Source organism: Sapajus apella, unplaced genomic scaffold (assembly GCF_009761245.1).
Source record: "Sapajus apella isolate SASKATOON/1434 unplaced genomic scaffold, GSC_monkey_1.0 scaffold86, whole genome shotgun sequence".
NCBI lineage: Eukaryota > Metazoa > Chordata > Mammalia > Primates > Cebidae > Sapajus > Sapajus apella.
This window is the reverse complement of record NW_022437026.1, coordinates 3614855-3635756: the sequence shown is the minus strand read 5'-3', so window position 1 is coordinate 3635756 and position 20902 is coordinate 3614855. Positions and strand designations below refer to the sequence as shown.

Below are 20902 nucleotides of genomic sequence, written 5' to 3'. Positions count from 1 at the left end.
ATTGGTCCTTGGAAACATCACTACTATCAGAAAAGGAGCTCAATTCTGAGCTTCTCAGTCCTTTTCCTGAGAGTACCGCTTAGAGGAGTAGGCTTCCTTCCCTTCCTTCCTTCCTTCCTTCCATGCTCTCCTCCCTCTCCTTCTGTCTATTCTCTTTCATCCATGCCTCCCCATCCACTTCCTTCCCGCCTCCTCCAGCCCCACCCTCCCTGTCCCCCTCCTGCTGTCTCGCTGCTGCCCCATTTTCCATCCTCCATCCCCATGCCATCACCCTCCTTCCCTCTCTCCTTCCCTTCTCTTTCTTTGGTACCTAGTCTGTGCCCAGCACTATTCTAGGTGCCATGTGGCGCCTTCCTGTCTGGGGATCTGTAAACTCCTCCAAGCTGGGAATTTAACTTCTCTGATTTCTGGGACCCTCAGCAGAGCCTTCTCTAGACTCTGTGCTCCTTGAGGGCAGGAGCCAAATGCTTACAGAAGTGTAGCCCAGGGAGCAGCCTGTACCAGGCCTAGAGACAGCACTTGAGCAATGTGGGCGGGGTGTCAGGACCGACGGATGGAGGTCTTCTTCCACCACTGGAAATGATTTTACTGGGGATGTGGTGCTGGCTTGTGGCTCAACAGGGCTGGCTTGCAGATGAGGGAGAATTCTCCACTGTCACCTTGCTTCACATCACTGTTTCAGCAGCTGCAGAGTAAGATGTTCCCTCTGACTTGCCGCCTGTCAGGCCTGTAATTACACTGCACGGCTCCAACAAAACCTTCCTCATCGTGCGACTTCCGCTCCAGAAGGAGACAGTCCAGGCCAAGGGGCCAAAAGATCATTCTTTCAATGCCTTGTGAATTTTTTTCAGAGAGGAAGGTCAACTAGGTCAACTGAGCGAGAACCACTGTCTATTCTGAGCTCTGGGCCAGTCAGGCCAAGCCACTTGCAGCACCACTCCCACCCACCACCCTGTAAACGTCCCAGACCCCCAGCTCACCTCCTGCTCTCCACACCTGCCTCTGAGCACCCGCAAGAAGGCACACTTCCTCAGGTCTGGAGCTTCTCCACTAATTAAAATGTGATGCCAGTTATTTACTCCTTAGGATGAGATTAAGTCACTGCATCCTCACCTCTCCCAGGGCTGCTTTCAGTTTGATTATGAAATGAAGGGGATGGCGCCGTTCCCTCTTCTCTCCTAAAATCTCCTCTGCACTCACACCATGTCCCCACGTCCAACTGCCACCAGAGCCCTTCCAGCCTATCCAGGGCCACGGTGCTTGGAGGGATTTCTTCTGTTCATCTGGGTTCAGATATTGCAAATATTTATTTGTTGAGTTTCTTTTATGTTTTTAAACTTTTTATCATTTTAAAAAACTGTGGGGAAATACACATAAAATCTGCCATCTTAACCATGTTTAAGTGTGTGTGTGGTTCAGAAGTGTTATGTACACTCAAATTGCTCTGCAACCGATCTCCAGAATGCTTTCATCTTGCAAAACTGAAACTCTGTACCCCTTCAACAGCTCCCCATTCCTCACTCTCTTGATTTTTTTCCTGCCATTTCACACCCCTTCCCCCAAGCCCTTCAGGGGAGGATGGATGGACAGTTTGAGGACACCTGCAGTTTGTGGGGCTCTGATAACTGTCATCCTACTTCTCATCTCTACAAATTCCACTATTCTAGGCACTTCCTACAAATAGAACCATGCAGAATTTGTCTATTGTGGCTGGCTTATTTCCCTTAGCATAAAGTCCTCGAGGTTCATGTATGTTGTAACATGGATCAGAATTTCATTCCTTTTTAAAGCTTGCAATCATATTTCACATTTTGCTTATCCATTAATCTCTCAAAGGACACTTGAGTTGCTTTCACCTTTTGGCTTTTGTGAATGATGCTACTGTGAACATGGGTGTGCAAATATCTCTTTGAGGCTCTGCTTTTAATTCTTTGGGGTACATACACAAAAGTGGAATTGTTAGATGGCATGAGAACTATATTTGTAATTTTTTGAGGAAATACCATACCATTTTTCTTAATGATACAATTTTATATTCCCACTAGCAGTGCCCAATGGTTCCAATTTGTCTACATCCATGCCATCACTTGTTTTCTGGTGTTTTGTTTTGTTTAAGGAAAAAAAAAATCCCAGCAGGTGTGAGGTAATGATTTCCTTTTATGTTTCACGCACTATGCTGGGTGCTTGGCATGAGTATTCACATTCAGTCCAAGTCCCATGCACAGGGGTCTCCACTGCAAATCAGCTTTTCACAGCACACACCCGCACGGTCACGCAGGTTGCCTGCGCAAGCCCCAACTTCAGCAGATACTTGGGAGTTTTCTGTTGTTGAACTAATGAGTTCAAGGTGTTTGGGAATCAACAAGAAAGGTGGAATTTCTCTTTTTGGCCACTGGTGTTTCCACAGAAACTCAGTGACCATATACATGCTACTCTACCTATTGATGAGCCCAAGCCTGGCACTGTATACAGGATGACCAAGGGCCTTCCTTTCAGCTAAAGCAAAGTCTCATGTAATGACTGCCCCTGACTGAGCACTGTGTGTCAGCTTCAGCTGTCCATGAAGCAGGTACCTGAAGGCATGTCTGGCCTCTGTCTGTACACAACAGACACCTGACAAATAAGGTAGGTATCATTCTCCCCATCTTACAGATGTGGAAACCATGGTCTCATAGAAACACAGGCACTTTCTGAAGATCATGAGGGTAAGAGATGGCAAAGGTGAAGTTAGGCTTTTAACTATTCTGCCCAGCCTTGTCTCCATCTATGTTCAGCTTTGGGGGCCTGCCCTACACATTGGTAGAAACAGAACAGGCCCAGAGCACCTTCTCTTAGTGAAGTCAGTGGCCTCCTGGGTAGAGCACAGGGCCCTCAAACACCTGCTCTCTGCCCATGAAGGTGCTGCCCTCTGGAAATTACTTGTGGTTATTCTTGCCCTTAGAGTTGGGGCCAAAGAGGCCAGAGAACCTTTACACACATGAAACTGGGACACAGATCTTTTTGTTGTTGTTCTTTTGCCAGTGAGAACACGTTCCCAAGCTTTGGTGACATTAAGAGACTCTGACCAAGAAGCCATATTCTTAGAGCACTCTTATTGCTAGCAGTAATCTAGGAAAAATCTAGGAAAATTTCTATTCATGAGAAGCCAGCAAAGCTCTTAATTGTATTTTAAAACTAATCATTCATTTACTCATTTGCTCAGGAAATTGTACACCTATGCCTAAAAGAATGTCCAGAGCTTAATGTTTGTACAATTCGTAGATTTTTTTTCTTCCATTTCACACCCCTTCCCCCAAGCCCTTCAGGGGAGAATGGATGGATGGTTTGAGGACACCCGCAGTTTGCCAGGCTCTGTGGGAGGCATGGGGCACACAACACCTGCCTCCACTTCTTTCCTGAATGAAAAGTGCGATGGTTAAAGGCCTGCTGGAGCCCATTCTTCTCCCGCATAAGTCAGCACACTGATAATGCAGCTTCTTAATCAAGAAAGGTGGTGGCTAGAAGGGAAAAACACAAACTGTGGCATGTTCAGGTGGGGGTTCATCAGTCTAGCTGATGGAGGCTGGTTCCGTGCTGTCATAAAGCAAACACTCATCTCTCTCTCATTCCCAGATTATTGGCACAAAAGGAAAGCAGGCGGTCACAGATGATGTCCGTCAAGTAGTGTTGGGGAGCCGTGCTTCCCCCAAACCCTCTGGATAAATAAAAAGAGGCCACGACTATGGTGCTCATCTGGCCTCAAACATTTGAAGTTCAAATAGGTACTTTGTGGAAAATTATAAGAGCTATAGAATGGGTTGGGGGAACAAGTGATCCAGGAGACAGGAGGATGCATCCCTTTCTCTCATGTCCCTCAAAAGAGAGGACCCTTGCAGGCCTATAGAAGGTAACTAGGCCAGGAATCAAGAAATAGCAGTCCTCACCTTCCACAAGTCCCCACCTCTGTGTTCCTTTCATAAAGGCAAGTCGGGGGGGCTGAGGAGATAACTGTTCTTACATTTTCTACATTAAGAAAACCTCACAGCTGCACAACCACTTTGTAAAGCTGGAAATAATTGAGCTAAACATAGGCATGCCCTAAAACCCAGCAATTCTGCTCAGTGGCATTACAGGCAATTAAAGTACATGCACATGTTCTCCATTAAAAACAAAAAACCAGAAAATATCCCTCAATAGCAGAACGGGTAGAACACCATGGCATACTTGGACAATGGAACACTATACACCAGTGATCATGAGCAAACAACTGTAAACCAATAACTACGAACAACCAACTACAGGCATGGGTGAATCTCATGAACAAGACTGTGAGGGAAGAAATATAGATATATATATATATATATATATATATATATATATATATAGTGAGTTTATATAAAGTTCAAAAGGAGGGGAAATGGATCTATGCCGTTTAGGAGTCAGGGCAGTGGTTCCCGGGGAAGGGAGACTAGGTGGGGCACAAGAGGTGTGAATAACGTTCTGTGTCCTGACCCCGGTGCTGGTGACACAGCCACGTGCATGAGGTGAAAACTCATGCTTGCACACTCGCAATGTTTGCATTTTGCCGTCTGTGTGCTACACCTCAATGACATTTATATTTAAAGTTTTTACTTTAAAATATCAGATCATGGAATTTTGAAGGCTCCAGAAACACCTCAGTGAGACAGAAATGTTATCCTGGGTAGCCCCCACTGGGACATGTCCTGGACATCTGAATGTATGAGCAGTACAGGGGCCCTGGAACAAGAGGAAGCAGGGACCCCGGACTAGAAGGCTGTGAGCTCCTCAGAAGAACAGGTGCCAGGAGAGAAGGTGATGTGGCCAGATTCCCGGATGGTGACAGGGTATAATGTAAAAACCTTAGTCAAGGCACTAAGGAGACGGGGGAGGAGAAGACAGAGGAAAGATGCCTGGAAAAGTGGCATGCAAAGCCGCATGCCCTGTGCCCACATAGGCACCGCCAGTGTGGCGGGAAGGCTGTTGATATTTTCCTGAGCCTCCCTGGCCATGGGAAAAACACGTGGCAGGTGATGGAGTTGCTCTGATGGTAATTATTTCCTGCTCGGACGGGGAGGCAGATAGGTCATCTCAGGGGAGACTCCTTAACTGAAAAAGTATCAATAGATAAAAAGCGATAAAGCCCTTTTCAGCTGAAACCCTGTCTGCCTCAGTTTCGACCAACGGCTAATGCTGCTTCTCCAAGAAAGACCCTCCGGGGCCCTCTTAGCTAGAACCTGACAGTCTCCTTTCCCCAGGCAGGAGGGAACCAACGTGTGTCTATGTCGGAGGGAAAGACCTCCACTGCTTTTAAGTCAGAAAAGGCCAGTCCCCAGTCACTGAATCAATGTTATAAATGAACCAAGGAAACCAACTGTTGTCCCAGACCGTCATTTAGTTCATCCTCACTGATTACAGCAATACCTTTTTCCTGAGGGATGTTCTAGGCCTTTCATCTTAGACTATTTCTCTTTCCAAAGACCCAAAAGCCAGTTTCCTGCTGATTCATATCCTACCAGAGGGCTGCAGGAGAAATTAAACTCAAAGCCCCCACTTTATGAGCAGTTTTGAGGCAATTTGTAAGATGGGGAGGAAGTTAAGTCTGAATGATCACTAGCAAGGAGGTTTGCGGATGACTTCACTGACCAGCTCAGCCCACAGAATGTAGTGGACACCTGGCACGTGCCAGCTCAGCCCACAGAATGTAGTAGACACCTGGCACGTGCCAGCTCAGCCCACAGAACGTAGTATTCACTGACCACCTCAGCCCACAGAATGTGGTGGACACCTGGCCCGTGCCAGCTCAGCCCACAGAATGTAGTATTCACTGACCACCTCAGCCCACAGAATGTGGTGGACACCTGGCACATGTCAGCTCAGCCCGCAGAATGTAGTATTCACTGACCAGCTCAGCCCACAGAATGTAGTGGACACCTGGCACGTGTCAGCTCAGCCCAGCCCACAGAATGTAGTATTCATTGACCAGCTCAGCCCACAGAACGTAGTGGACACCTGGCACATGCCGGCTCAGCCCACAGAATGTAGTATTCACTGACCAGCTCAGCCCACAGAACGTAGTGGACACCTGGCACGTCCCAGGCACTGCATCACCCTGCTAGCCTGCCTATCACAGCACACATCTCTTTAACCAGTCCTCGTGCACTCTCCATCAGTCCTTGGGAGCAAAGTGGAGAAACCCAAGCTGGATGGTGATGGTTAAGTGGACGGTGGCCTCAGCACACCCACAAGGCTTTGACTGATGGATGGTTCACTGTTAACTGAAGAGGTGGTCTCTGTATTCCTGGCCAATCCTGTTCAGCATTTCAATCAAGCTGTGTTATATAAAATTCTAACTCGGATGAAGACATAGACACATCTAAAGCTAGGGAAGGACAGTGGGTGAGGGCGTCAGGACTCAATATCTCCATATCAAAGGCCCTGATTCTAACATAATGAATTATAATAAGATTTCTAGTAAATTTCTGGGTTTAAGTTAAATAAATTTACCTAATTTCCGGAATGGGGAGCCCTTGTTCAACAGTTACTCATGTAAAAACATCCCTGAGGCCTCAGGTGATCACAAGCTTTTTTAAAGGAAAGGATGGTATGATGGTTGACATGCAACACTGGGGGACAATGCTGGACATATGGAAGTCAAAACAGAACAGATGCCAAAATTCCCATAACCCTCTCTGAGCAGACAACTATTAGTATTGGATTTAGTTTTGGGCGTTATCCTGAAAAGCTACTGTATACCACAGACGATGCCCAGGATGGTGAAGGGTCTGGAAGCTGTGTCATGTGAGGAAGGAACGGAATTGAACCAGAGGAGGCTCTGGCAGGATACAGAGAGCATTTTCAAAGACGTAAAGTGCTATTGGGAATGGAGCTGGCACTTGTGTAGATCTGAGGGCAGAAGGACAGTCAATGGAGAGATGACAATGCTTTCTTGTGGGTGTTGCTTTGCTTGATATAAGGAGAGAAGAACCTGAAACGACAGAACAGCTCGCATGTGCACACCCACACACCTGCCCCACTGCTGTGCTGCAGGATACTGAAGCCCCTCTTCTCCCTTGGTGGGGGAAGGGGAGCAACTAGGTAGCCTCCAGCAACTCTCTTCAGAGTTAACAGCCAAGAGCGAAGGCTACCACTTTCAGCATTTCTCAGTGCTCCCTGCCAAAAGAGTCACCCCTCTAACAAACTCGGAGGGGATGTGAGGGATTGGTGAGCTCCAAGGGCATGGCTTTCTGGTGTTTTACATAAATGCCTCTGAAATATCCTGACATTCATTGTGTGGGCCTGTTCCCAGGAAGCCAGAACTTCACCCTCTTGTATTACATGGTGGTAATAAGTGAGGACTATTCCAGGGGTTCTCATAGTCTACATATACCAAAGAGCCTCTATAATCTGAACATCCTGCTATTTTATTTGGGGGATGAAATATACATAACACAAAATTTACTGTGTTAACCAGTTTTAAGGTTACAGTTCAGTGGCATTAAGTATATTCACGTTGTTATGCAATCCTCGTCACCCTCCAGCTCCAAAACTTTCATGATACTTTTAAATGCCATGATGAAGTCACAAAGTTATTCTCAAAAGCTGTTTCTAGTTTTATCAGGCAAGTATGAGATGCCGCGGTTTTCTCTCCAGGCCCACCATGAATGTGACCGTTCGTTTTTAAGTGCACACTTGTATTTCTGGTTTAAAAAGCCTCTGATGTCTGACATTTCAGGGGAAGAGGTTCCTGCCTGCCCTTGGTTCCATGTGGTGCCCAGCCAGGCTTCTCACACTGTCTCCTGTTTGCTGTAGAGAGGGTGGCTTAAGCAGCCTCTCCTCAGGTTGGGACCGTGGAAATGGGTCAGCTCGGTTCCCATGTCACTTTTTTCTGAAGGTAAAGGGAGAAAGTGAAAATCAAGGGTTCCTGCATCTTCCGGTTGATCTGCTTGGCTCGGTGTTAATGTAAACAGTTAATTGCAGGCTTGTAAGCCTTAGAGAATACAGGGTTGCTTTAATTAATTCCAGTACACGTCTTGTAATGTTTACATTCCAGATTACCTTCACGTCAGAAGTATGCAGCCCAGAACCACAGTTTGGGGGCAATAAAATTCCACTAGCCGCTGCTTCCAGCATCTGGAAGTCATTTGCTCAAAGAGCCGGAGTTTGCTATTTGAGAAAGTCAGATATGCTTCAAGACAGAGAGGAGGTGATACTGACTTCCCCAAAACTACTGACGTCAGGAAAGCCCCAAGCTGGCTCCAGAGGAAGGGTGATGCCCTGTGGATTCTGGGCAGAAAGGAAAGCCTCACTATGTGTGGCCATGAGCATGAAAGGAAGCCTAGGGAGGGGGTTTGGAGAAGAGATGTTACCCCAGTGACCAGGAGGAGATTCTAGAAGGTACTTTGTGCTGCTGCAGACACCACCCGTGGGTTCTGCTGAAGGTGGGGGTTGTCTTCCCTTTCCCACTCCTCAACTCCCTCCCACCCAAGTGCACCTTCCGGGATTCACAGAAAACTCTGTCTGCGTTAGGGATGGGGTCTTGCGGGAGCCATTGCTTCTTCCAATGTGCTTCAGAGCAGGAGCTCTCCAAAACACACCAGCTCGTTGGCATCTCTGATGCTTAGAGAACTGGACCCACCAAATGAAAGAACCCTATGAGTCAAAGGCTCTTGCAGGTTTTCTCCAGTCCATCCGCCTGCCTTTAGGAACAGCCAAATAGAAAGAACTCCAGACTTCCAGTTACCTACCATCTTATTTCCCTCTTCAGATCTAAAAATGGAGGGCTGGGGCTTGAGAAATACTTTGCATTTGCTCCTGTGGAAGTCAAATTTCCAAATGAGTCAACAATGCTAAACAGTTTGTAGCATCTCTCTAAACAAATCAGAATTTTATGTAAATCCCACTCTTTATCAATGTCATTTTGCCTCCCCCATATTCAAAGTCAAGTTAGATACATTGGTGATACACATCAAGAAGTCTTTATTCCCATCTTTTCTTTAACTGGGAGGCAGAGGACAGGACAGGATGTTGCCCCACCTTTCTTGTGGAGGGAACTGAAGGGGATAGAATGTATGCCCTGGAGTCAAACAAACCTGAGTTGGGGCCCCTGATGTGGATTCAGTTATGCAGCCTCTCTGAGCACCTCTGTTTCCTTGTGTGTAATACTACTACTTATCTGACGGAGTTGTTAAAGGGTTAAATAAGTTAATCACTGCAGAGGGCGTTACATGACAAGTGTTCCACGTCATAGCCAGCCAGTGAGCTGAGCAGCTCTGTGGACCAGGCGGCAAGATTTAAACATAGATCTCATAGACTTCCAGGCCACCAGGCCTCTGACTATAGGTAGTACTAGTGTGTTCCCAGACTGCTTCCTGCTGAAAACCCTAGAGGGAGGGAGATACCATATAGACCTTGAAGAAACTTCAGGAACTCATGCAGTTCCCCGGTTGCCTATGATCCAGCTCTCTCCTCCACAGCATTTGCTGCTTGGCGTTCCACTGCTCCACTTTCTCATTCATTCCCTCCTGGACTGTAAGTCGCCAGAAGGCAGGGGTCCTGTCTGTGCAGATGGCTGCATGCATGCAATACAGCACTCACAATGCCACCTGCAAGACCATGCTTAAAAAGTACTTTCTTCTTATTTACTTTCATTTATCTTTCTACAGTTTTGTAGTTTAAATATAGCTATAGTTTACAGTTTTATCTAGCTTTATTGAGGTATAACTGACAAAAAATTGTATATATTTAAGGTGTACAACATGATGATTTACGTACACAGTGTGAAATGATTGCCACAATACAGCTGATTAACAGTTGCCTCTGTGTGTGTGTGTGTGTGTGTGTGTGTGTGTGTGTGTGTGTGGTATGACAGACCTTAAGATCTACTTTCTTAGCAAATTTCAAATATACAGCATCGTATTTTTAATTATAGTCACCATACTGTACATTAGATCGCCAAGTTTATACCCTTTTCCCGTTTCCCATTTCTCCTACCCCCAAATCCCTTAAGCCTTGGCAACGCATGTTCTACTCTGCTTCTGTGAGTTGGGCTCTTTTAGATTCCACATAAAAGTGAGATCACACAGTGTTTATCCTTCTGTGTCTGTTTATTTCACTTAGCACAGTGTCCTCCAGGTTCACCCACACTGTTGCAAAGGGCAGGATTTCCTTCTTTTTTAAGACTGAATAATATTCCATTATATATACAAAATCATATTTTCTGTATCTATTCAACTGCTAACACTTAGGTTGTTTCAATATCATGGCTATTGTGAATAGTGCTGCAATAAACATGGGAGTGTGAATATCTCTTAGAAATACAGATTTCGTTTCCTTTAGATATATAACCAGAAGTGGAATTTCTGGATCATATGATAGTTCTATTTTTATGTTTTTGAGGAGCCTCTATGTTGTTTTCCATAACGGCGGTACCAATTTTCATTCCCACTGACAGTGTACCAGGATTCCCTTGTTTTCACATCATCAACAATCCTTGTTGTTGCTTGTCTTTTTGATAGCCACTCTGACATGTGCGGGGTTTTCATTTGCATTTCCCTGGTGATCAGTAAGGTTGAGTACCTTCAATATGCCTGTTGGACAGTTGCATGTCTTCATTAGAAAGATGTCTTTTCAGGTCCTTTGCCCATTTTTCCATCAGGTTATTTGCCTCAATAGCCAAAGCACTCTTGAGAAAGAAGAACAAAGCTGGAGGCATCACACTTCCTGATTTCAAACTATACTATAAAGCTATAGTAATCAAAATGGTATGATACTGGCACAAAAACAGACACATAGACCAATGACAGAATAGAGATCATAGAAATAAACCCATGCATATATATGGTCAACTAATCTTTGACAAGGGTGCTAAGAATATACAACGGGGAAAGGACAGTCTTTTCAATAAATGGTGCTGAGAAATTGGCTGTTGAATCCTTATCTCACACCATAAACAAAAATCAGCTCAAAATGGATTAAAGATTTAAATGTAAGAACATATTTGCAAGCCATGTATCTGATAAGGGGTTAATAGCCAAAATATATATGAAATTCATAAATCTCAATAACAAAAAAAAGCAACAAAAAAGATTATCAGGATGATATCATTATGCCACATGTTATCCACATTAAAAAATCAAAATGCCTTGCTTCTTTCTCTAACCCACTTGGACAATCATAAACCTGAATTTCTAGCCTCATATCCTAGCATGTGGGTGTTTGAGTGATTCCTATAATTACACAGTTTTGGTTCTTTACTATGTAAGTCAGCATTTCTCCAAGTGTAGTCCAAGGATGAACTGCATCAAAACCACATAAGTGGAGGTAAAAAGAGGGTGTGCTGGTTAAAATGCAGATTCTTGTCCTCCACCCCAGATCTCCCTGAATCATAATCTCTGGGGATAGAGTCAGAGGTCTTCCTTTTAAGTAAGCCCATGAAGAGTAGCCTCTGTGGCTCCCAGAGTTTGTTTCTACTTTTATTTTTCAGAGTCTGCAATAGTGGGCAGCTGCATTGCCTTTTGGAATTGAAGGTGTGGCCAGTTTGTTATGCAAGTGGTCTTAAGCAAGATGAATTTGTACCTCCTGCCCTGTAAAAGAGATGATGCAAATTCAAATGCACCAGAGAGCAGGCAAGCTTCTGAGTGCTCCAGGTTCAGCAGCACAGAAAGAACACTCCATCTAGAGCCTCAAAAGATGAAGCAACTTTCCCAAGACCTGGTCCTTCAAGGTAGATGATTCTGTAATTTTCACAAAGTGCCCTGGATGGGTCTGCGGCACAGTAACATTTAAGAACCATAGTTCAAAGCCATGCATCTTGGCGCCAGCACCCTTTGCACAGAAGTGGAGCCGTGCAGCCGGAAGACCACGAGTCCTGGGAAGCAGGGAGCTGGGTGCTAGTCCTGGCTCTGCTGCTTCCATGGCGCTGTGTGATCCTGCTCAGATCTCAGCATCTTGGAGCCTTAATTTGCCTCAACTGTTAAATAAAGGCGGTTAAACTAAATCAGCAGCTTTCAGATTTTCTTTTTAGTAATGAAATACTTTTGTCAAAGAAACTTCATCCAGACCCTGAGTATAGAAGGTAGATGAAAGTGAAGCAGGAAGCCCTACCAGATCCCAGAAGACCAAGGAACACAGCTCTGAGTCCTCTGAGCCAATAACCTAATCTCCAGGTCAGACTTGCAGCTTTGCACATCCCAAGGGTACAACCCAGGAGCTGACAGGAGGGAAGTCAACAGCAGGCCAAGAAGAGGTGTGAAGAGTTGGCTGGCAGGGGTGCCTCATGGCTTCAGCTGAGACCATGGCAGGTGGCTAAGAGTGGGCTCTAGTTTGGTGAGTGGGGGTCCAGATTTCCTCTAAAGCTAGTCATGGGGCTGGGGAAGTCCTGACAGCATAATTCCTGACAGCCAATGGATGCTACTAGTTTGCTATGACAGCCATTGGCAGTGCAAACTGGCCTCTGAAACACTTCCTCATTGTATGTGAGATGGAGGGGAAGGGACTCAGCTTCTACCAAACTATGGATTAGCTCTGCCTCCCCAGAACGTTTGCATATCAAAGGTCCTGAGAAATCTTGTGGCACATCAACTTGTTTAGCATGACTTTAAGCCAGTATGTCTCAAACTTTTTTTGACTAAACATACTCTTTTTATAAGAAAATTTTATCCAATGTTCTTTGACAGTCAATTTGTGATATACAAAAGTATTACCGTAGTTTCTGAAGTGCCTGAAGACTGCAGATTTTGGGGAAAGACTGACATTCTGAGGATTTGGGCAAGAGGCACGGGCAGAGGAGGGATTCTTTTTAGGACCTTTTCCCTTTAATTTTATATTCTACAGGAGAAAAGACCACAAGGACTTAACTTTATGACTGTGTAAGTGCTAGGGTTCAAACTAGCTGCTAGGTATTTCCAGGGGCCCTCATTTCTCTGCTGTCTCTGAGAGGTCTCAGAAGAAGACAGAGGACCCAAGAGGGCCTCCAGCTGCCTGCTGGCCTGTGAACAGGCCCTGAGGGTGGAGGGTGTCAGCCGGTGAAGCACACAGGCTGAAGGTGGGCTGGTCTGCTCATTCAGTGCTTCCCACCATGGACCAGAGTCTAAGAAACAACCATCCACACAGCCAAACCACAGCTTCTGGAAGTTTCCAAGGTCCCCTTCACATCCGAGCAAGCTGTCACTCAACAGGATGAGCAGTACAGCTGGGCTCCCCTCCTAGGAGAGGCACCTGAGGTTAGGAACTCAAGGCCTGCAGTGGGGCTGCCTGGGCTCAAATCCTGGCTCCACTACCCTCAGCTGCGTAACTTCTGGCAAGCTCCTTACCTCTTGGTGCCTCCATTTCTTCAACTGTAAAATGGGGAGGGTCGATATGAGGAGTAAATGAGCTAACATAAGTAATATATTTAATAAGTCCCGGCACATGTCAGCCCTAGAAAGATTATGAACCTTATATCTCTATTATGAGCCTTATATCACGATTTGGCCTCACTAGCAATCTGGGATTTGTTTTTAAGAGACAGGGTTTGCTGTGTCACCCAGACTGGCGTGCAGTGGTACAATCACATCTCACTGCAGCCTCCACCTCATAGGTTCAAGTGATCCTCTGCCTCAGTCTCCTGAGTAGCTGGGACTGTAAGCACGCACCATCATGGCCAGCTAATTTTTAAATTTTTTTTTTTTTTTTTTTTTTTTTTTTTGAGACGGAGTTTCGCTCTTGTTACCCAGGCTGGAGTGCAATGGCACGATCTCGGCTCACCGCAACCTCCGCCTCCTGGGTTCAGGCGATTCTCCTGCCTCAGCCTCCTGAGTAGCTGGGATTACAGGCACGTGCCACCATGCCCAGCTAATTTTTTGTATTTTTAGTGGAGACGGGGTTTCACCATGTTGACCAGGATGGTCTCGATCTCTTGACCTCGTGATCCACCCGCCTCGGCCTCCCAAAGTGCTGGGATTACAGGCTTGAGCCACCGCGCCCGGCCCCTAATTTTTAAATTTTTAAAGAAATGGGATCTCACTATGTTGCCTAGGCTGGTCTCTAACTCCTGGCCTCAAGTGATCCTCCCACCTCAGACTCCCAAAGAGCTAGGACTACTGGTGTGACCCTCTGAACCTGCCTTAAGCAACCTATTTTTTGAGGGGTGGGGAAGAAATGACCCAGCCTGAATTGTGTCTGAACCTCTACAAATATACCCAGCTGAAGAAAGACATGAGGATGTAGAGAACATCCCAGGTAGGACAAATCAACAGAAGGGCTATGCTGTCATCCAGGGGAAGGAGCACCAGACTGGGAGCCAGGGGACCTGGGCTCCACCTGAGGCTGTACCATAAACTTTGCTTTGTCCTAAGGACATGTCTTTTAACATCTCTGGGCCTCAGCTTCCTCCCAAGTAAAATGATAGGACTGAAATAAGAGATCTCAGAACCTGCCCCAGCTTTTATATTCTTTGTTCCTAGACCCACGTGCTGGGCATGGGGAGGCCTAGGGGTGAGAGCAAAAGCCAGATTGAGTAAAGAAACAGCCCTGCAGTGTGTGCATCTGTGTGCGGGACAGATCAGGGCAGATGGATGTTCAGACGCCTCCCGGAGCCCCTGCCGAGGAGTCTCTGCCCAGCAGTCCTCTGAGCAGCGCAGGATGGCATGGATGCTGAGGCAGTTATCCTGCAAACACCCGCACGCAGCTGCCAGCCAGCCACCAAAAGCTGTGTTCAACTAGGGAAGAATTTAATGTCACATTAGAAATGGAAGCTCTGTAAAAACATAAAGCCCCTGGGCATGGCGGCTTTTCTCACTCAAACCCTCAGCTCACCCTGCCTGCCCTGCCCAAGACCCCTTCTTTGTGCCCAGGTATTCATGCCCAGCAAACCTCACCTTAGCTCTTGCATTCGGATGCAAGGAGCATTTTTTGAATTTAAAAGCAACTGGCTGTCCTAGCAGGAAGGGATCTACCTGTGTGGCACAGAGGGCTGGTCCTCAAGGAGGCCTGGACATGCCCAGAGTCTCCTGGGAATGTGCTTCATGGCCCGAGGAGCAACCCACTCTCTGTGCCTTTACAGAGAGGAGAAGGAGGCAAGCCTGCCCTGGATGCCAGGTCGTGGAGCTGGCACTCACTCTTCTAGCTTTATCCAGTTAATCCAGCCCTGGCCAGGAGGTGGAACAGCAAAAACAGAGAGGAACAAATGTGTTGGGATGGAGGTGATTTCACGCTCTCAGAACAACCTGATAATAGAGGATCTTCCTCGGCACTGGGTTAGGATATCAGTGCCATTTTTGTGGCTGCTGCTGCTGCCGTAAGGGGGACGCTTTGCCTGCTCGGTGAAGCCTGACTCTGAAGGACGGAAAGGATCTGCAAGCCCAAAGCGTGTCCTAGGCTGGACCACCCTCCAGGTTTCTTCCCCCTCAAGCCCTCTACCTCGCCTTCACACACACCCAGCTGGCAGCCCGCAAGCGTCCACCCTGGGACTTTTCACTCTTCACCAGGGTTCACAGCCCCTGAGGGATGTTCCTCAGAGATCTGACCGAAGACACAGCAAACGCTCCTTGCCCTGTCCTGCACACCCAGGGCAAGGGAGCCCAAATATCTCCTGGAGTACATGTTGCAGCTCTTTCTTAAGAAAAGCCCACATCTCACCAGGAGAGAGGCGGGGGCCATCTGCAAGAAGTCTTTCTGCAATCTCTCTCCACCCATCCACTCCACAGATGCTGAGCCAGCGCTCACCATGTGCAGATACGAACTGGAGTGAAAAGTCAAACAAGACCTGTCTCTACCCCACATAAGCTCATCTCCCTGAACCCGTGGGAAACACGTAGGTTTTCTGGGCCACACTCATCCACAGGGGGCCTCCTCTGGAGTTCTGCCTGGTGCCCACTCTGTATAGCCTTGGAGGGCAGCCTTGCCCTTAGACAGAAGCATGGACATTCCGCTCTGGGTTGAACATGTCCCTGCCAAAGCTCATGTGTGAAAGTCCTCACCCCAGCACCTCAGAATGTGTGACAGTATTTAAAGATAGGATTTTGCTTTGTTTTTGTACAGGGTCTCCCTATCGTACCCAGGCTGGTCTTGAACTCCTGGCCTCAAGTGATCCATCTCAGCCTCTGAAAGTGCTGGGATTACAGGTGTGAGCCACTGCACTGGCCTAGAAGTAGGGTTTTAAAAGAGGTTGTTAAGTTAAAATGAGGGCATGAGGGTGGCTCCTATCCAACATGAATGGTGTCTTTATAGAAAGGGGAAGTGTGAACACAGACGCACAGAGGGATACCATGTGAAGACCCAGGGAGAAGCCAGGGAGAGAGGCCTCATGAGAAAGCAACTCTGCCGCCACCTTGATCTCTGATCTCCAGCATCCAGCCTCCAGCCTCCCACCTGAGAAGAAATCTGTGTCTCTTGTGTGAGCCGCCCAGTCTGTGGTGTTTTGCCACAGCAGCTCAGCAAATGAACACAGGTTTCTTCACTCATTTTACCACCTGGAAGGCACTTTCGTGACCGGCAGCCACATTCATGAGCCCATATTAGCGGTTTCAGCGGGCAGCCACGTCCCTCTGGACTGGTAACATGGAACCCACCAGGGAAGATCCCACTGCCCGATGCCCACCTCCATCCTGGGAGAAGGAGGAGCTCTGCACCCTGCTCTTGGGCTCCCCACTTGGTGCTGTGATGTGGGCTCTGCATTTACCAAGCCCCGCCCCGGGGCCACAAGAGCCCCACACCAGAGTCAAGGCTGCAAGCCCAGCCAGAGTGCGAGTGAGGTCTGGGAGCAGCCAACCCCAGGATGGAGCCGAGAGGCTCCCGGGTCCCAAATTAGAACACATAGGCCAGAGAGACAAAATAGACCAAAATACCATTCTTCTCTTGAGGGGATATTTATTGAGCAGTTTGTATATACTGAATGAATCTTATGTAAGAGTCAACATGTTAAAAACACTAAAAAAAAAAAAAAAAAACCACTGGAGCTATTGACGTATTTAAACCCCTCTAAGGACGGGGCAGATACAGTAGCAAAGGTAAGTGGCCACTCCCTGTTGGCACATCACCCACCCCAAGCCCTGGCTTACTGATGGAGCTTCCGAGGGGCTGGAAGGACAGTCCGCCCCCAGAAAAGCTGAAATGTCCCCAGGCATCCCAGAGGTTAGAGCCACAAGGGGAGGAACTTCCAAGAAGTGGTGCCTTTGGAAAAAGATGAAGAGTATGGATGAGGCAAGGGACTGATGCTACAGTCACCTCCTGCCTCCTTTGGAAGAGTGACGTTGGCATTCTCAGCACTTGGGCAGCCTGGCACTAGCAAGCAGAGGTGGTGGGGGTGGCAGGGAGGGAAAGCAATCATGATGACCTTATGTTCCTGACATTGGCCTTTGCTCCTCTAAGACACAGGCCAGGCATCCTCCATTCGAAAGTCCCAGAAGTAGGAGAGAATGGTGAATGGGTTAATAGCTACAAATAAGGCCTTGGGCAAGGAATTCACTATGCAAGCCTCACTGAGTGGCAGAGGCAGCCAGATTTCAGTTCACAAACACTAGTCAGTCACGAAACTCAGCCAGCCTCAAAGGCAGTATCTTTTTCAAAAACCCAAACACTTCTTTCTTGTAAGTGAACCAAAGTTTACAAATTTTTTCCTAATAAATCAGTTGGATCATACTCCTTTTTGTAAAATTACTGAACCAGAAACGATCTAAAATGTCTTCAAAGTAGCCTCGCAACCACACTGATAGTTGATTCAATTGTAAAGCCTGCCCAGAGTCTCCTCTCAGCCTTCATTATAGCTGGTTAACAACTAAGGAACATTAAACCAGACCTGGGTTCTGGAGCTCCCCACCCCTGCAGGGCCAGGCTGGGGAATCTTGGGAATCTCCTTTCAGTGTATGAGGCTTGGAAAATGAACCGGCAGGCCGGGTGCGGTGGCTCATGCCTGTAATCCCAGCACTTTGGGAGGCCGAGGCGGGGCAGATCACCTGAGGTTGGGAGTTCAAGACCAGCCTGACCAACATGGAGAAACCCCGTCTCTACTAAAAATATAAAATTAGCCAGACATAGTGGCACATGCCTGGTAATCCCAGCTACTTAGGAGGCTGAGGCAGAAGAATTGCTTGAACCCAGGAGGAGGAGGTTGTGGTGAGCCAAGATCGCGCCATTGCACTCCAGCCTGGGCAACAAGAGTGAAACTCTGTCTCGAAAAAAGAAAGAAAAAAAGAAAAGAAAATGAAGAGGCAGATAGAAGGCTCTTCAGGCTGAGTCTAGCAGGACCTCATCACTCCGGTTCTTTCCAAAGGAGACCAGGCTGGGTCACGGGTTGCCCAGAACATTCACAGGGGCTATGTGAGAAGGGTACTGAGGTCAAGAAAGTTTGCAGGCCACACAGGGCTCTTTACTACAGGACTTCTCTGAACTTTCAAACTGCCAATGAACATCTCTGTAACTCTCCAGGAGGGGGATTAGGCTGGTGCATTTCTTATACTCATTTAACAAACAGAACCTTGCTCATTTTCACCTCTGAAACAAATCATGGATCAGGCACCTTCTGTGGGAAATTCTGCCCTGCCTTTGTGCAAAATTGCTGGCCCAAAATTAAGATCTTGCCTGATCATAGAATTTAAGGTCTAAAATCTAACCATTTTTTTAAAAATGTAACTTTGTAAGATCAGAAGGTTTTTGAGACCCACGGATATGAGGTTGACTTCTGGGACACAGGGTTCTACCAATGCCCCGTAAGTCATGGCACAGAGGAAGGAGGCCACCTGCTCTCCTGTCGCCCACCCCACCCAGTGGCCATCAGTTCAGCCCTGAAGCCAAGAGCCTCCCACAGACAGTGCTCTTGGGCCGTTCTAAGTGTGCCCACGGCTTCCTGGGCAGACGCTGCCCTGAGGACCGGCTCCTGACGGGGCATGGAGTGCATGCCTGAAGACTACCCCAGCTGTCGGGGGGACCACAGACCCACAGGACCCCAGTTACAAGCGGCTGTGCAGCTTCAGGACAACAGGGATCCTCACCTTCCATCCAGAAAGGGCAGCTACTCATCATTTCCATCTCAGCCGTCACTCTTGTCCCAGGCTGCTGCCCGAGGCCCCTCCTTGGACACCTCTTTGGATTTGCTTGCAGTTTCCCACTCCAGGTCCCTCCCTACTCTCCCAAGAGGTGCCCCCCAGCCACCTCCATGGCTCATTGAGTTATCATCCTTGAATCATCTAGCCCTGGAGAGTCCCAATGACACAATTTAGCACCTAATTACACATCCTCTCATCCTGCTCCTGTTCTTCAAAGGGTGCTAATTGTACTTCCCAGACCAGACTGCCAATTCCCTGAAGGAAAGGAACCCAATCCTTTTAATTAAAAAAAATTTTATTTTTGAAATAGGGTGTCACTCTGTCACCCAGGCTGGAGTGCAGTGGTGCAATCACAGCTCATTACAGCCTCAACTTCCCAGGCTCAGGTGATTCTCCCACCTCAGCCTCCCAAGTTGCTAGAACAACAGGTGCATGCCATCATGCCCAGCTAATTTTTGTATTTTTAGTAGAGACAGAATTTTACCATGTTGCCCAAACTGGTCTCAAACTCCCAGGTTCAAGTGATCCACCTGCCTCAGCCTCCTAAAGTGCTAGGATTACAGGCATGAGCTGCTGTTCCCGGCCTGGTCCTTTTTATATGTGATGCCACCAAGCACAAAGCTGAGCAAACAGGAGGTACTCAATAAGTGCATGTTAATTCATTCATTCTGGATGACAATCAGGACCTCATTGTTTTCCTAATTATGGCTTTGTATTCTTAACAAATAGGTCTTAAGATTTACACGTGTGATCTTACTCAAACTCTCTCCAGTGAAGCTTCTGGTTCAGATACAAGTTTAGAACTAATTTACCCCCCACTAGTTCTAGATTTGCCTCAGACTTTACAGCCAGAATTTTTTACTTTATACTCTTTAAGCCATAGAAATTGCTCTTACAGTGTGCTTCTATCTGAGTTACAAAATGACAGTGCCAATGATGATGATGGCAGTTAACACACTGAGTATCTACAGTGTGCCAAACACACATATTACCTCATTTAATCCCCGAAACACTCTTAGGAAGCAGGCACCATGATGGCTCCCACTTTACAGATGATGAAATAGAGGCTGAGAGAGGCTGAGTGCCTTGTCTGGGTGCCATGGCGAGTAAGGGGCCTAGCTAGTGAACTCTAGGGCCATCCGATGGCCAAAGGGAAAATGTAAAATCTTCGCTCCTAGGAAATGAGGATCGAGTTTTCCCCTCCTGGTGGTTTCTGAATCAAAAGCATCTTCTGGGAAGCTTCACTATTCCTAAGAATAACAGGAATAACAGATTCCTCATTCCTACCCCCTGAGGTTCTGTTCCAGCAAATCTGGGTGAGGCCTAGGAATCTGTATTTTCTCAAAGATCAATGGGGAATTCTAATAATCGTTTCAGGACTGAGAAGCACCGATCCCGCAGGTGCCCTCTGTCCATAGCACCTCTAGCCCTGCCAAGCATCCAATGAGAGCTCTCTGACAAACACTCCCTGAGCATCTACCAAGCAGGAAATGCTACACAGCTGGGCAGCATGCCAGCCCTGCCTCCCACCTGCCTCCCACATACCCCAGAAAATATTTTTAGTTTAGCCTGGTGGGCCTCAACCCTGGCTGCACATGAGAACCATTTGGAAAACTTAAAAAACACAGAGCAAAAACCACTCCCCCCGATGTCCAGGGAGGGCCAGTGAAACAAAGGAGAAGGTAGGGCCTAGCACCCCAAATCATTATATTTAAAGTTTCCCTGATGATTCTAATGCATAGCTCATAAAATTGTCTTTTTTAGGATAAAAGACGATGGCCATTCAACCTTGGCATTCAGAAGCCCCTTTCTCACATAAGCAAGTGAGCAGGGACTCTCCTTAACAGTTCAGGCTAATTTTAAAACTAATAACACTAAAATGT

The 20902-nt window shown here is 47.1% G+C and overlaps 1 protein-coding gene across 50 annotated transcripts in view; it reads right to left on the bottom strand.

Annotated features, from left to right (window-relative positions):
• CACNA1C (calcium voltage-gated channel subunit alpha1 C) overlaps positions 1–20902 on the bottom strand; it is a 703883-nt gene that overhangs the window by 367691 nt on the left and 315290 nt on the right. The window lies entirely within an intron of this gene.